Raw genomic sequence first — 17,246 nt, forward strand, 5'->3', positions numbered from 1 at the left:
ATGTGGAATGAACTACAATTCAGAAATGGAGGGCTCACACCTGTGATCCAGATCTTGAGGCTGGAAGACACACACTTTTGATCCAGATCTTGAGACATAGTGGCCATAAAAAGCCTAGCCCCAGGCAAGGTGATACATGCCTTTAATCCCTGGAGTCAGTCAATCAGATCTCTGAGTTCAAGGACAGCCAGGAAAAGAGCGAGTTTCAAGTAGAGAAAAGCTTAGGTCTAGGTGTGGTGGTGCACACCTTTAATCTGAGCCACACCTTCTGCTGGAAGCCTACATAATGACAACGGAAAAAGAAAGGGTTTGTTCTTCTTTGCATGCTTGCACTTAACTTGCCAGCACATGAGAGTCTACTTCTTCAGGATTCTAGCTTATAAAGACCAGCTGAAACACCTACCCTCATGGAACTGAGCAACTTCTAGATTCTTGGACTTCCTATTCACAGCTGGCCATTGTTGGCTTAGTTAGACTACAGCCTGTAAGTCATACCAATAATTTCCCTTAATATATAGGGACATTCCATAAGTTCTGTGACTCTTCCACTCAGGGACACCCATGCCTCAGAATCTTCGAACTGCAGAGTGAAAAATTATAAAGACCATTTTATAAAATATATACAGGCTTTTTCTTTACCCTTAGACCTGAGCAAAAAGAATGCAGGTTCCAGAAAGCAGAACTGAATGTAAGATTTCAGGCCTTCACTGCCCCGGGATACATTAACATTCCTCAAGCCTCAGGGAAGAAAACCCACCTGTGGGTGGGGAAGGCTCAAAGCAGCCCCCCCCCCCAGGTCTTCCCAGTGTTACAGCCTGCTGATCAAAATTTGTAAAGCAACCAATCACGTGTAACCACTCGAAAATGCAACTAATCATGTGTAACTGCTCGAAAATTTCTCCCATTCCCCACACCGTGCTATAAAAAAGCCCCTCAGCTTGCTGGCCTTTGGTCAAACTCTACTCCTGCATGGGTGAGCAGTTTGACCGTTGGCTGCCAGCTCTCTTCCCTAATAAATCTCTGCTGATTGTATCCAGGTACGGTGTCTTGCGAGTTTGTGGGTGGCCGTGACTTCCCGAGATTTGAGTAAAGGTCTCCCGAGTTTGGGGGTCTTCAGAACTAAATATTTTCCTTGCCTAAATATTCCACCCCCAGATACTCTATGGCTTGTCCATGGTTACTCACCTCCTTCAGATCTTTGTGTATGTGTCCCTTTCTAGCTGAATCCCTCTCCAAACAAAAAGCCACTAGTTTCTCTTACTGTTATTATACCTCTTGCCTCCTTGTGGCATTTCACATACATACCACTTGTTATTTTCTAATGTGTTACATATTTATATCTGTTCAGCAAGGTCAGAGGAAGACATTTGTCTTGTTTTGTTTGTTACTGTATTCCCTGAACCTAAATAAAGCAGCTGATACATGTCTGATGGTTTTATTTTATCTTAGAAATTTCAAACAGTTTCTTTATTTTGTGTTTGTGGGCATGTGTGTGGAGGTGCACACGGCCGTGACATATGTGGCTGCACATATCGTCCATATGACGATAATGGACTAAACCTCTGAAACTGCAAGCCAGACTCCAATTAAATACTTCCTCTCATAAGAGTTGCCTTGGTTATATCTGTTCACAGCAGACGAAAGTGACTAAGACAATGGCTGAGTAGAGACAAGGTGATTGGAGGAAGACACAGGGAACCTACATCTTCAGGCTGCAAGCATGAAGCAGGATGATAGAGGAAACTTGAAATAAGGCAAATTAACGCTACCTCCAGTGACACATATCCTCTAACAAAACCATACCTCCTAGGCCTTCCAAACAGAGCCTCCAGAAGGAGACCAAATATTCAAATGCTCAAGACAATGAAAAATATTTCTCATTCAGACCACCACTGCCCTCCTCAGAGAAGCTTTTCCCCCACACAGTGCAGAGTGATCAATAAAGAGACTCTAAAGTAGTCAAAACACAAGGAACAAACGACCGTGGTGCACTCAGCTCTAAATGGAACATGTGTATCGGAACCCCTATCCACAAGGCTCAGGGAACAATGTAGCAGAGGACAGTAGGCTGATGGAGAGAGCCAGAGGTTGGCAAGGGCGAGGATAGCTACAAACAGCAGCACCTTCTGTACACGCAGAGGTTGTTGTACTCATGAAATCGCGGCATCTGTGTTTGCCTGCACAAGCCCTACTTGGGGAGAAAGACTCTTCTTCAGGGATGTGTTCTTGGTATGCTGTCCATGTTTCAATGGATAATCTTACACACATAAACATAAGGACAGCACTGATTGGACTCAGTGAGTTATTGAAAGAAAGGGACAACGTTTGGAGGGGAACATAGTAGTAGGGTATGTGTGACAATTTGGAATGGGGGTTTGGGAATCTTTAATAGTAGTGGAGTGTCTGAGAATTTGGAATGGGGGTTTGGGGATATTTATGATCAAAACACATTGTGTCCATATGTAAAATTCTCAGAATATTTTAAAAAATAGGATGTGTTGGGACTGGAAATATGGCTAGATGGTTAAGAACATTTTGCTCTTACAGACACAGAATTCCAGCTTCAGTGGATCAGTTACTCCAGCCCTTCTCCACACAGGCATGTGCGTGCACGAGCATACACACACACACACACACACACACACACACACACACCCAAAAAAAAAAAATAATAAGTCTTTTAAACACTGAAAAATTCTCTGAGTTATACGTATCAGTCTGTTGTGTCTGAGTGATGCTATCTCCTTGCTATCACCGTCCTCTGGCTTCTCCAATCTTTCAGTTTTTTCTTCTGCATTGATCTCTGAGCCATGCTGGGGGAGGGGTTTGATAAGAACATCCCACTTAGGACTAAATCCCTGGAAGTTTCTCACCCTCTGAACACTGCCCACTTGTGGTCCTCTGTCTTAATTAACAACTACGACAAGAAGAAGCATCTTTGATGAGGGTTAAGTGATACTCAGATCTATAAGTACAACAATATGTCATTAGGAATCATTTAATTACTAAGTTTCTTTCACAGAATGATAGCAGTAGGTTTCCCCCTAGGGCCCGAGGCTTTTTAGTCTCAGGTTCTTGGCGATTTTAGCAGCATAACGTATGGGTTCTATCTCATAGAGTGAGCCTTGGGTCCAATCAAAGAGTGGTTGATCACTCCCATAAGGTTTGGGCCACTATTATGTCAGTATATCTTGCAGCCAGGTTGTAGGATTGTATCTGGGTGACACTGATGATTACGTTTTTTTCCTTCAGTAGTGTGCAAAGTACCTTTCGGAAACCATGGACATTCGTGGTAGAAATGAAGCTTCTAGTCGGGTACCAGCTCAATTTTTTTTTTTTTTTTTCAAATTCAATGACTGAAGAAAGTGGTATCTTCATCAGTAGGGGCTTACTGTTTGTGGAGGGCAACCGGTAGACTTGGCTGTAGACTGTGATGGTTGGGATCACTTTGACCAATGACTCAAAAGATGGAACCCATTCCTAGAACTGAGGCTTTACTTAGTGACATGAGAAGTCTAGCTGAGGCTCGCTCTCCCCCACCATATAAAAACTCCATTTAAATTCCTATCATATATGTATATCTTTTAGGTCGATTCTACAGCAGTAGGGTTTCCATGTGGCTTTTGAAAGGGCCTTTAACTGAAGTTGTTATTCCCCATGCCAGCTTTGGGTATATAACCAAGAATGGTTTGGCTGGATCTTGAGGTAGAACTATTATTACCAGTTTCCCAAAAAACCTGCCACACTGATTTCCATAGTGTTCCAAACTGTCCCAGTTTGTACTCCCATGAGCAATGAATATTTGTTCCCCTTTGTCTGCATGTACTGTGATTTGTTTTATTTATCTTGGCCACTTTGACTGGAATATGTTGAAATCTCAGAGTAGTTTGTTTTGCATTTTTCTGACGAGAAAGCATGTTGAACATCTTAAAAAAGTACTTCCTAGCCAATTTGTTTTTCATCTTTTGAGAACTCTGTTTAGTTCTGAACACCATTTTTAACTGGGTTATTTTTTCCCCTCACCTTCAGTTTTTTTCTTCTGTTTTCTGTATATTGTATATACTAACCCCTTGTCAAATGTAAAATTGGTCTTTTCCCCGTTCTGTAGGCTACTGTTTCCCTTGAATGATTTTTGTGTTTAAGCTGAGGCAGCATGTATAAGACCTGCGCAGGCTAACAACGGACAAAATCCCAGCACTGAGACGAGATAGTGGATACAAAGTCCTGCCTTTCCAAGAAGCTATTGGCAATTGATACCTCCTAGAAATGGGAAGGTACATTTTCTTCAATACAGTGTCACTGGGTATCTCCTTGGGTTTTGTTTGTTTGTTTGGTAGTTTATATTTTATTGCTTTTGCTGTATATTTTTGAGAGAGAGAGAGAGAGAGAGAGAGAGAGAGAGAGAGAGAGAGAGAGAGAGAGAAAATGAAGCTGTGTAGGTAGAGAGGTTCAGAGAATCTGAGAAGAGTTGGGGAGAAGAAAGAATATGATCAAAATATATTGTATACAACAATCCTTTTAATTAAGACACTAAAAATTTAATTTGAATAGGTTTTTAATCCAATTCAAAATTTCATGCAAAGCTCTAATCTGCACCATGTGTATGCTAAACAGGATTTCCCACAGCCAGCTAAGAGATCTTTGAAAAACCGCATCAGCTATAAGTAAAGCTAGAAATCCCCAATACATAAAAAATAAAGTTTTGGAGCCAGGTTCCCCCTCCCAGTTCTATACAACATTCCTTACAGTTGTGGGGGTATTTGATGCAGTGGGACCTAGACTTCCCTTTTCAGCACTAAGGGGTGACTTTTCATGAATTCCAGATACCCCAGATTCTATGTAAGTGCCCTGAGAACTGAACTATTGATACTCCTGGCATGTAGGCACGGAGGTCTGATTTGTATAAAGCATATAGCACAGACAAGGAATCAGTTTGGATGCATCTATTAGACATCACTTTTTGACATCAGTCAGCCATGTCTATCAAAGATAGGCTTATTCCACCTCTGCCCCAAAGCCATGTGTCTTTTCATGGAGGCTGGATCCTACTTGCTCTCAAGGTAGAACTGCTTCAAATGCCTTCACCTTTGCAAAGCCTCCGAAAGGCTGGCTTTTCTGCTCAGTTAGAGGATACATACGATCTAGAGACATGTGCAACTCTTGGTCTCAGCTACACCTGCTCTGACCAAATCATCTTTGTGAAAGTCAGAGACTGATGATCTATCCTTCTTCTACTCTAAACGACCATGATACATATTCTACTCTAGTTCTGTTGACAGTGTTTTTCTTAACCACATAAGAGATCACATAGGAGTGGTGGGCTTACTCTGGAGTTAAACTATCTGCCAGTTCTTTCATCTTTTACTGATACCCAGCAAGACGCAGCTGCCTGAAAGACATTGGGTCAATAATATAGAACAAGATTTTTTTTTTTTTTTCAGAAAAAAAGAACATTGTGGAAGGTGAGCTGACATGAAGTCAAATTTGTTCCTTCCTTATGGGTAGCAAAGGAATTTAAAAGTAACCCAAGGTAAAAGGAAATAGGAAACTGATTGGCAGTGATGGTGGAGTAGTACACACCCAATAGACATAGACAGGTAAAATTATGGATAATTCTTTCTATTCTTATGGTGACTTGAACATGCTTGGCCCATGGTCTCCTATATATGCACACATATGGCCAGTGTGATATAGTCTTCTCCTGACTGCCTTCAGATCAAGATGTTGAACTCTTGGCTCCTCCAGCACCATGTCTGCCTGGATGCTGCCATGCTCCTGCCTTGATGATAATGAACTAAACCTCAGAACCTGTAAGCCAGCCCCAATTAAATGTTGTCCTTTATAAGAGTTGCCTTGGTCATGGTGTCTCTTCACAACAATGGAAACCCTAACTAAGACAATTCTGAAACACCATTTTTTTTTTAATTTTTATATTTTATTATTAAAAAGTTGCACATAAAAAGAAGCCACATAGCAAACTTAACCAGACACAAAGACTATATGGCTCAATGAACTTCTGTACCGATACATAGAAGACATCCATTCAGAATGAAAGCGGTAGCAATTCGCATTGTTTTTATACTTTCATGGTCAAATGTATTTTATGCACTTATCTGCCATCAAAAGTAAAAAAAATCCATGACAGAGATAGAACTAGAAAAACAATTATCTTTATGCTGTCTCTTATAACGTATGTTGTTTACATGCATTACTTCTTCCTTATTCCCTAATATTTAACCTTTCTTGTCCTTTTTACCTCCACGCTGTTATACCTGCGTGTACATTTGTTTACATGTATGCATATATTATTGCTAGATATAACATATGAGCAAGAACATGCATTTTTCTTATGATATCTTACAAAATAATATACACTCAAAGTCCATACATTTTCCTGAAATTTTATTTAATTTTTCCTTTCGAATGGAATAGTTCTCTCTCTTTCATTCTTTCTCTCTGTCTGACTCTCTTTCTCTCCTCTTTCTCTCTCTGTCTCTGTCTGTCTGTCTGTCTGTCTGTCTGTCTCTCTCTCTCTCTCTCTCACACACACACACACACACACACACACACACACACACACACACACACTAAAATTTTCATTATCCATTCATCTTCTACTAGATAACTATGTTGATTCCAATTCTTTGCCATAATGAACAACACAGCAATAAACCTGGGGGAAAATCTCTGTGATCATGTCTGGGGTTCCCTGGGCATATTCAGAAGTAGAATAGCTGGGTCATGTGGTAGTTCTATTTTAAAATCTTTGGATAATCTCCAAACCGATTTCCACAATGGCTGTGCTAACGTGTGCCCCCACTGACAGTGATCCATGGCTCCTTTGTCTCTGCATCTCTTCTACATTTGCTTTCGGATTTCTTGGTGTTAGGCATTCTGACTTCGGTGAGGTTGTATCTTAAAATAGTTTTAAGGGCACTACTGAGTTCCATCCAGTTCTGAAAGGTTCTATTCTCCTTCTTTGGGTTCTGCTCGGTGGAGATACTCTGCTATACCCCCAAAGGGGTACAGCTAGGGTCTGATAGTTCTACATTTACACATTGAAAATGTGAGGGAGAAAGACACCATTTAATGGCTGCTGCTCACTGTCTTGGGCACTTTGAGGAGGCTCCTGCCTTGGGTTTCTCGTCTTTTTTAAAATTTTACTTTTTTTATTGGGTATTTTCCTCATATATCAAGTGTTATTTCCTTTCCCAGTTTCCCCTTCCCAAACCCACTATCTCATCCCCTCTCCCCCTGCTTCTATGAAGGTGTTCCCCCACCCACCCACCCACCCACCAACTCCCACCTCCCAGCCCTGGCATTCCCCTACACTGGGGCATTGAGCCTTCACAGGACCAAGGGCCTCTCCTCCCACTGATGTCCAACAAAGCCATCTTCTGCTACATATGTGGCTGGAGCCATGGGTACCTCCATGTGTACTCTTTGGTTGGTGGTTTAGTCCCTGGGAGCTCTGGGGAGTCTGGTTGGTTGATATTGTTGTTCTTCCTATGGAGTTGAAAACCTCTTCAGCCCCTTTAGTCCTTTAGCTAACTCCTCCATTGGGGACCCTGTGCTCAATCCAATGGATGGCTGCAAGCATCCACCTCTGTATTTGTCAGGCTCTGGCAGAGCCTCTCAGGAGTCAGCATGCACTTCTTGGCATCCACAATAGTGTCTGGGTTTGGTGACTGTATATGGGATGAATCTGCAGGTGGGGCAGTCTCTGGATGGCCTTTCCTTCAGTCTCTGCTCCACACTTTGTCTCTGTATTTCCTCCCATGAGTATTTTGTTACTCCTTCTAAGAAGGAGTGAAGCCCCCACACTTTGGTCTTCCTTCTTCTTGAGCTTCATGTGGTATCTTGGGTATTGGGTTTCTCATCTCTGAATGAACAATGACCTCACGGCAAAACATATTAATGACAGCAAAAACATATTAAATTAAGTGATAGGTAGAGATTAATAACTGGGTAGAAAACATCAGAGAGTGGTCCATGAGCACTTGGAAAATACTAAAGTTAAAAAATGAAGAGGGAAAAGTCCTGTGATTGTTTATTAAATATAAGTAGGAAATATAATAGATCATGTTTAATAAATAAGCCTTATTTATGGCTTATTACAATCAGAGCTCTTTCCTCCTTCCTTCTGAAAGTTATTTAGACTTGGAATGGGGAATTGTTTCAATTTGTGCATGAGTCATGCCCTCTCAACAAGGACAGAGAAAAAGACATGCTTCATCATGAATGTGGAAAATCAGCCCTGTGCTACTTTAGTTTGTGTGAAATATTTGGAAGAAAATAAAAACATGTTCATCTTAAAGTGATCAAAAAAAGAAAAGAAAATGAATAAGAGAACACTTCTTTTTCACACTAACATGGACAAGAAACATCTTATTAACCATGAGAAGAAACATGTTTATAGTTGGTTTAAAAATGTTTTCTGACAATTCTTAGTCTACTGCTGCTATATCAATTCTTGAGCATGTCCAAGGAGATGGGAGAAAACAGAACCAGTGCCTTGATAGCTATTATTTTAAAGTAGAGGCACCTTCACACAAGCATGACCACACTTACTGGATCCGTTTGTTGATAGTATTCAGGGCTCATTTCTCAAAAGCTTTTCATAACTAAGATTTCCAATCAAGTCAGACCTAGATAACAAACTATCGAGCCATATATTTCCCACCAACAGTACATTATCAAGCTGTTAGTATTTAGAGTTTAAATAATTTCCCATCTGGGAAAGATGGAATTTTCTTACACCTGTACTTGGGAACACTAGTTTTTCAAGTCTTCATGAGAAAAATGAACATGCTATTGAAACCATAAGAAAGTGAACATTTTCAGTAATAACTGTATAAGTTAACACATTTAAATATCAAGTAATTCAAATTAAGAATTTTACATAGTTCTTTAAACATGGAAATCGTCAGGTGAAAAGGTACAAATACTTAGAAAGACATTTAAGAAATAATAAAATAATAACACCAATCAAACCCCTTCTTACTCAAATTGTGAAACAGAACACAACCTATCAAACAACCGAAGCCCCACATTAACAGTGGTCATTTGTAACTCCTCTCTCTTGCCCTGAGTGAGCAGCTCTGACTTCTATTTTGTAGCATATTCTCCAGTGCAGAATATCCAAGGGTTCGTTGTATTGTTCAGCAACTGCATCTTTGGATTTTCGAATGTAATGCGGATTTTCCTCTAAGGCATTAATTAATTCAAATCATTGGGGTGATTTTCAGTCTTTGATTAGAAAATTAGAAAACCAGTAGAGCTTTAACAAAAAGTCAGACTGAAAGCACTGCGAGGGTCCACCCCGCCCCGCCCCTCCCCCCCCAGCTCCCCAGGGATTCAGCTCCAGTCATCCTGGGTGGGGCCTTGGAATCAAACTCTCTCAACAGCTCTGGTGTGTAGCTAGTTAGAACCACTGATTTAAGTAATCCAAACAGTCTGCAAATGCCAGCGGTATGCCTGAGCTGTCCTGGTATGCACCTTCCCCAAAAAGGCTTCTCTGCCCAGGCTACATCCCTGCCAGGGGCAGGAAGGGCAGGAAGGGCAGGAAGGGCAAGGGGGGCGAATCCGAATTTTTAATGTTACCAGACGATTAATTAACAAGAGGTTGTTTTTTTGTTTTTGTTTTTTTTTTTTTTAAACCCGTCATGTCAGAGATAGCGATATACCCGCAAAAGTGTTACTGGGGCCAGGAGTTGAGTAAGCTTAGGAGATGTGCCCTTGCCTGCAGAAGGAGGCGTCACAGGAAGCCACACCCAGACCTCTCCTTCCTGGCCTGACAAAGCCACCCTGGATGGGTGTAAAAAAACTCGTTTGGCATCTCTTGGGTTGGAATAGTTGTCAAGCCTCCCAGCCAGCTGCCTTGGTCTGTCCTGGTGAACACATCACTGAGAGGAACTTGCATGATCAACTAGCTTCTCACTCTTGATGCACTTGAGAGACTGAAGCCAGAGGCACAAAACAGCAGAACTGCGGGTTTATTTCCGTGCCTTGTGTTTGTTTCAGTTGAATAACCGACAGCTGAATTTTGGGTTTTTGTTTTGGGTTATTTTGAAAAAAAATTTTTAAACGACTTTTCTGTCACCTTTTATTTATTCACTTATTTTTATTATTGATTAATTTTTCGAGACAGGGTTTCTCTGTGTAGCCTGGCTTCTTTTTTATTTTTATTAATTCTTTGAGAATTCCATATAATGTGTTTTGACTCTACTCGACTCTTCCCCAACTCCACTCCTTTCTCTCTCACTTTCTTACTCTCCCAACTTTAACTTTTCTTTTGGCATCGACTCCAGTGTGCGGCCTTCTACTTTTCTTGGACTGGGGCCTTGAGTATGATTGACATACCCACTTGCCTTCTTGAAGTAGTCGGGCAAAAGTTTTGAGAGACCAGACAGATTAATTCATTTTTATTTTAGAAATACAATTGAAGAGACAACAAGAAAAACATAGAAAAGAGGAAAAAAAAGAAAATGTGAGCTTAAAGCAAGCAGACCCTGGCAGATCTGTGGATAAAGTCCGTGTATCCCGTCTAAAGGCGTGAAAGAAAAGAGAAAGAAGCCCAAATTAGAACTGCGATCCTTTTTATGAGTTGCTAGTTACAACTTTAAAGTTACATTTTTAGAATGAACGTCTTTCCTAAACGTAACCACTAGATGTTTCAAGTCTAACTAAAAGAGTGCATTGTTTCACAAAATCACAGGAAAGTAAATACATGCTAGATAGCCTGCAAACCGCTGTGTCCTTCAGGGAGGGAACAGCCAGACCCTGGGTCACTGGGACGTCTGGGCAGGGCGGGGCTTCTGCAGGGTCTTACAGCTGGAGCGGGGAGCCCCATTGCTGCCAGGCCCCGCCCCTTACGTCACGGGGGCGGGACAGCGGGAGATTGGCATTCCACGGAAGCTCTGTCGGCCTGGAGCCGGGGAGATTCGAAGGAGGGCGGAGAGTCGCCTGCTCCGCCCGGTTCAGGCGCCCGCGCTCCGCACGCGGAGCTGGGGAGCTGGAAGTAGGTATTGTTCTGCTTTTCAAAGACAAATGGCTAGCTTGGAAGCGTAACTCTCCCCGCCCTTTGGATCCCGGCTCGGTTCTCTTTTGGCACTTTGGGATCCGAGGTAACCATGCTGTGATGAGCGCCCCGGGAGGGACAGGTAAGAGAGACGCGGTTAGCCGCCCCCGCCCTGCCTCTGCTCACTCTCAGCCCAGCTGTGCTTCGGGCTGATGATTTCTTTCCTGTCACTTCTGGTGCGGGACATTGAAGATGGAGAAGCTCTCACACCATTTTCAGTTATTTGATTTCTACAGGACATTACCCGTTTTGAAAGCTGGGTTTTGTAGCAGACGGCTTGTGCACACACTTGTGCCTTCGCACAGGCACGCACACGTTTGTCATTCCGTTTCGACATCTAGTAGTTGAAAGCAGCTGCGACTGTCTGCACCCCTCTCCCTGGTAATGAAAAGCTTTGGTAATTTCTTCCAGCGAATAAACCACCGGGTTGATTCCTGGGGACGAAAAGTAATTTTGTGTTTGTGTTGGAACTTGTGGAACTGTTTGGAAAGGAATGCTAAAAATAATTGAATAAATAAAAAGATGTCCGCATTCTTTCCTGCATACTCCAACTTTGAAGACTTGGTTGTTATTTGGGCCACGCTTCATCTTACATCATAAAACTTGTTTTGTTTCACCATGTCAGTAGTGTAAGATGCGGGCTGGTCAATGAATTCCCTCAATCTGGAAAACCAGAAGGTCAGTTTGGGACTAGGTGCCTTTAGAAGGAACATATTTAAAGTTCTCTTATTCGGGTATTTCGGATAAGACTACTAAAATTCCTTCTGGCCTCCTTTCAAGACAGCTGTTGCAGCTGTTCACGTGGAAGAAGACAATCTTATGGGCTCAGAGCAGACTTTTAACTCCAACCCACCTTGTCAGATGTTCCAAGGAGGGCAAGGGCGCCTGGCCAGTGTTACTACATCCACGTTTAAATTGCACTAGGCCAGCTTCTGTGATGAAGCGCACTTAAACACACAAACAAACAAACAAACAAACAAACCCAACAACAGCAACAAAACCCTCTTGCTGTTTTAAGAGCAAAAGTGAGGCAGGTGGACTTCAAAGCAGAATAGTTAGTTCAGGGTCCTGCCTAAGCTCCTGCTGCAATCCACCCCCAAAGAAAAGGGATTCTTACAGCTTTTTATTCTCATTCAGATGTATCTTATAGACCTATATCCTATTGTTTGTAGGTATCAAAATGAGACCACACTGTTGAAAGGGCTAACAGGGAAAAGAAAAGAAATTAACAACCCCCAGTTTATTTAACCTAACACCCACTGTGTGTGGGGGAAGAATGGAGAGTTCAGCAATCTGAAACAGAATGTGGGGAATGTTTGACCTTCCTGTAACAAAAACTGAATACTTCCCATGCTTGGTGACTAAATAACTGATAAGGATGATATTTCTTTTCAGTGAGTGGTGGGGAAATGCTTAGATTTGGACTAAAATCTGTTATAACATTGGTAACTCATCTATTGGATGGCCATACCTTTAGAATAAATTTTTAAAGAATGTTTTTAAAAGTTCACATGTTAAAGCCTTCACTCTGTGTTTGACTTCAGCATCTGATTAAAGTGGAAATCTATGCCCCCCCACCAGGCCACCAAGACTCATATTTATTTATTTATTTATTTATTTATTTTTAATACCCCAGCAGCATCATTGGGGGACCCTGAGAAACGTACCAATGAGGATACACGTAACAGGTCATCAGTGCTTAAGCAAAGAGAGTTTTATTACCTCGAGAAGGATGTGCTGGATGCAAGGCCTGGAGTGGCTTTCCTGGGTCCCCACACACCCACCACCCAGCTCCACGCAGAATCAATGATACTCAGCCTGTGGTATAAATAAGAAGGGAGCTTATGGGAACTCTGCAAGAGAGGCCTGAGATGATACAACCTATGTGTTCTACGTTCTCAGACGAATTATTTTTATTAAGAGAGCAATTGTGTGTGTGTGTGTTTTCTGACAACTAAACTATATTTACTAATACAGGAAGTATGCATCGATGCCACAAAATGGAATCTGTGGCGTTGTTACCTGGAATCTTTCCATCTAATAAAAACCACTGATACTTGGATTATTTCTCATCAGTGCTTTCCTTGTTGTACCGAATTTTTTGTTTAATTCTAGAAGTAAGATACCATTTTGCAACTTTTGTTTACATTTTACCCGCCAAGGCCGGCTTTCCATATCCCTGAATAGTCACCCTGAAACTCCCACTTGTTTTGACCTGTTCCCCCCAGTTTCTGTGCAAACATGGGGACTTAGTAACCATGCTGACATTCTTTGAAATTATTGGGGTGTTTACACACATCCCCAAATTTAGACAGTCCAATTTTTATTTTTCTTTATAAACTACCTATTTATGTGTACTTCATATTTATTTATTATTTCAGGTGATGAGCATTTTACCTGCATGCCTATGTGAGTGTTAGAAAAGGCCCTCAGATCCCCTGTGGATGGAGTCACATACTGTTGTGAGCCACCATATGGGTGCTAGGAATTGGGCCCTCATCCTCTCGCAGAGCAGCAAATGCTCTTAACCAGTGAGCGAGTTCTCCAGCCCCCCTGCGTCTACTTTTCACTGAGGATCATCTGTATAGGGTTGACCGTCTGTCTTAGTCTTTAGTATAAACTCGATAGCTTGTTAAAAGACAAACACAGTGATTCACCTCAAAAGGCTGGGGGGGGGGCGCTCTGAGATCACGATGCTGATGGATAAAAACGTACTGGCTTTGCTCGAGCCAGACTATGCATGAGTATGGTGGTCACAATGCCCAGTTGGACACGGATGGTTCTGCCAGCCTCATTAGGTCGTGGTCAGTATGAATTGACTGAGGACAGGGATGCTTGGTTGAACTATGGCATTGTAAGGATGTAGTAATGGTAACAGGTAGAGGACACGTGAGCAGACAGTGCAGAGCTCAGAGGCCCATTCATGGAAAAGGAGACTGTGGCTGACAGCCAGTTAAGGTATTGCTGTGCCAGACATGTGTGTTGCTCTTGTCCCAGAGGTGCCCTGAGAGATGATGCCTTAGGAAGTGTTCGCTTCCCTAGGACACCATTGGAAAACTATTCTGAAGCTTCTTTCTCCATTTTCCTGTGAGGTTCTATGCCTTTTGTCCCATCCCAGCGTCTCTCAGACTTGTGAGAAAATCTAAATTGTTGTACCATATCCCACCCTTCTCAAATGTCTTTCATGTTTTCCCTTTCTTCCAAGCTAAGCATAAACTCTTCATCTCTCAGCACTTAAACCTTCAGTCTGGTCCTCACGAACACCACCATTTTCATGGCCCATCACTCCCTAAGCTGTGCTGGAGACTCTGGCTTTATGGAACTGTCCGATGTTTCCATCCTTTCTCCTTTTATAACATTGCTTTCTCAAAACCTATAGCTCCCTCCTCTCAGGAGGCTGTCCAGGCTCACATCAAATGCTCTTTTCTGGGAAGCCTTTCTTCTCCCTTTCTGTCTTTAAACCTCATGGACCTCATACAGTGATGTTTTCATGGGACTTTTTGTTTTCCTAAATTCACACACTGTGTGATTGCTCTTTTGAGTTTTAAAATTTGATTTTAAAATTTGAGTGCGGAGGGTTTATAGAGATAGCTCAACAGTTAAGAGCACTGACTGCTCTTCCAGAGGTCTTGAGTTCAATTCCCGGCAACCACATGGTGGCTCACAACCATCTGTAATGGGATCCAATGCCCTCTTCTGGTGTGTCTGAAGACAGTGACAGTGTACTCATATAAATAAATAAATCTTGTAAAAATTTTTTTTAATTGGGTATTTTCATCTATTCTAGGGTTCTTTTATTTACCACCAATGTTGCCTAGGGCAACAATTTACCTAGGGCAAATGAACCAGAGAAGGTAAGGGGAGATTTTTGTCTCTTTTGTGGCCTGGTTGGTTTCTGGCTTATAACGAAAGCATAGAGAAAAGTATTTTAATGAATGAGTTAATGACAGTGGGCTACACATAGTGGGATTTTTAGTCATCATTTAAAAACCTTGGGGTTTGGTATTTCATTTAACAGGTGTGGAAACCGAGGCTCAGAAAGGTTCGTGTTTGTAATAAGCAAGCAGCCAGTTGTGAATCTGTTGGCAGAGCTGTGTTCTTTCTTGTAGATGCATTTGATGCTGTTTGAACATAGCTGATCACAGTATCAGTATTGATTCAGGGTCAATGTGTTGATTCTGAAGACTCTATTTTATAATTGCACAAAGATGACTGAACTTTTCTTCTACCGTTCTTCGGTAAATGCAACTCTTCTTTTTCAGAGTCTCACCTTAGAATGAACATCAGTTTTTAACATCACAGCATCTCTAGTCTTTGTAATGGGATAAGGACAACAGAAGTGGTGAGACTCTGGGATACCTATTAACATATATAGCACATGCAGTAGAAGGTGGAGAGGTAAAATTAAACATAGCCGGACACATAATTTTGTTCAGTCATCAGAGAAGGCCTTTGATACTTCTATCTCTGCACCATCAAACCTATTGCTTTTGTAGACTTCCTTGTCACTGGTGGCCATAGATTGACCCACTTATTGTAGACTAGGGATAGGAGCACTCCTACTGGTATCTCAGTTCCTTTGGTTTTCTGTGGCAGATTTGACTGTGATAGCAGAGGTGTCATGGTAGATTCCTGGCCATCACCAATCACTTTCATGTAGAAAGCAGTGCCAGCTGCCTAGGGCCCAGCTCTTTGTTTTGATCTCGTGATAGTAGAAGCAACTACACTTGGTCTGCTGCCTGGTTTGATTTTCCTCCTCATTTCTTTTTCTCTCTCTCTCTCTTCCTTCCTTCCTTCCTTTCTTTCTTTCTTTCTTTCTTTCTTTCTTTCTTTCTTTCTTTCTTTCTTTCTTTCTTTCTTTCTCTTTTTTCAGGAGGCACTGCAGCAGGTTTCATATTTATCAATGATGCTGAGCCTCTCGGTGCATGTGGCCCTGTCACTATGACCTAGGCTCAAGGCCCGATAGTTTGCCAACTTCTTTTTCAAATCGTTTACAGTTAGATCTGTCCGTTATCAGTGTTACGAGCCACACTGGTCATGCTTAGCTTACAGGCCTCAGAGACAGTTGAAATATGCATGTTGGGACAACTTAAACAATCGGCGAATAATAGTCTTCAATAACGTTACGCCACATATTGAAGTCATTTTTAGCCATTGAAAAACAGTGGTTATCCATGACAGACTTAAAATCAGCTGATAACTTTCAAATTTAATCATTAAATCATTAGGGCTTAGGCTTTTCATCCATTATCTATAGTTCCACCATAATGAATGAAGAGATGCCTGTCTTCTTCAGTACATGTCCGGGAATGCCATTTGCCTCAAAGGGCATGTTTAAAAATTTGTGTTGATGTGCTTATTTGCTTCATATTTAATAAATATATAATATGCACAATACATACATATATATATATATATATATACACACACACACACACACACATTTGGTGTCATACATTGTTATGATATCTAATTTTTCAAGTGCATGTAGTTTTTTAGAGCCTTAAGAATTCCTTTTTAGTACAAAAGTAACTCATCTTCCTTATTTATTCTTTTTTCTCTCATCATTCCTCAGATTATTTCCCTTTGCTCTAAATATTGTTTTGTTTGCTCATACAAAAATACTATTTCTGGCATATTAGGGAAATATTGTGACTCGTTATTTTAAGAATAATATACACGGGTGAAAATTATGAGCTGCATAAAAACAACATTGGATAATATCCTGTAAGGAAGCTATAACTTAACAGTAAGATTTTTTTTTTTTTTTTTACAATAGACTTGAATTACCACATTATGGTGGTACCTAGACCTGGGGCAATGGTATTGGTCGGACTTGTTGGCAATACAATTTCTTAGCCCATCCTATAGATCTCCTGAGCTGGAAACAGGAGATCTGTTTCCTGTGCCTGTGCCTGGCTGGGAGAAGACTGAGACTATGTTTACTAAGCTCCTGAGATTCTGTTTTGGGGTAACTCTGAGAACCAGGCTTAGGGAAGATCCTCAGGTGAGCAGGCCAGTTTATTCCCTGGGCTTTGACAGGCAGGTTTGACCTTCTCTAAAAGGACCCTAAGAAGGAGAATTCCACCCCTTTCACTGTGTCACTCCTACTGTGTAGGGAGTGGAGAAACCAACTGCATGTAGACTATCGACACGGGTACGACCG

The 17,246-nt window shown here is 41.6% G+C and overlaps 1 protein-coding gene across 1 annotated transcript in view; it reads left to right on the top strand.

Moving 5' to 3' along the window:
• The first annotated feature begins 10,923 nt into the window (after nucleotides 1-10,923).
• Atp10d (ATPase phospholipid transporting 10D (putative)) overlaps nucleotides 10,924-17,246 on the top strand; it is an 89,714-nt gene continuing 83,391 nt past the window's right edge. Inside the window, exon 1 of the mRNA XM_034509124.2 lies at nucleotides 10,924-11,162. The gene's annotated coding sequence lies outside the window, so the exon portion shown is untranslated. The remainder of the gene's footprint in view (nucleotides 11,163-17,246) is intronic.

The sequence above is a fragment of the Arvicanthis niloticus genome, chromosome 7 (genome assembly GCF_011762505.2).
Source record: "Arvicanthis niloticus isolate mArvNil1 chromosome 7, mArvNil1.pat.X, whole genome shotgun sequence".
NCBI lineage: Eukaryota > Metazoa > Chordata > Mammalia > Rodentia > Muridae > Arvicanthis > Arvicanthis niloticus.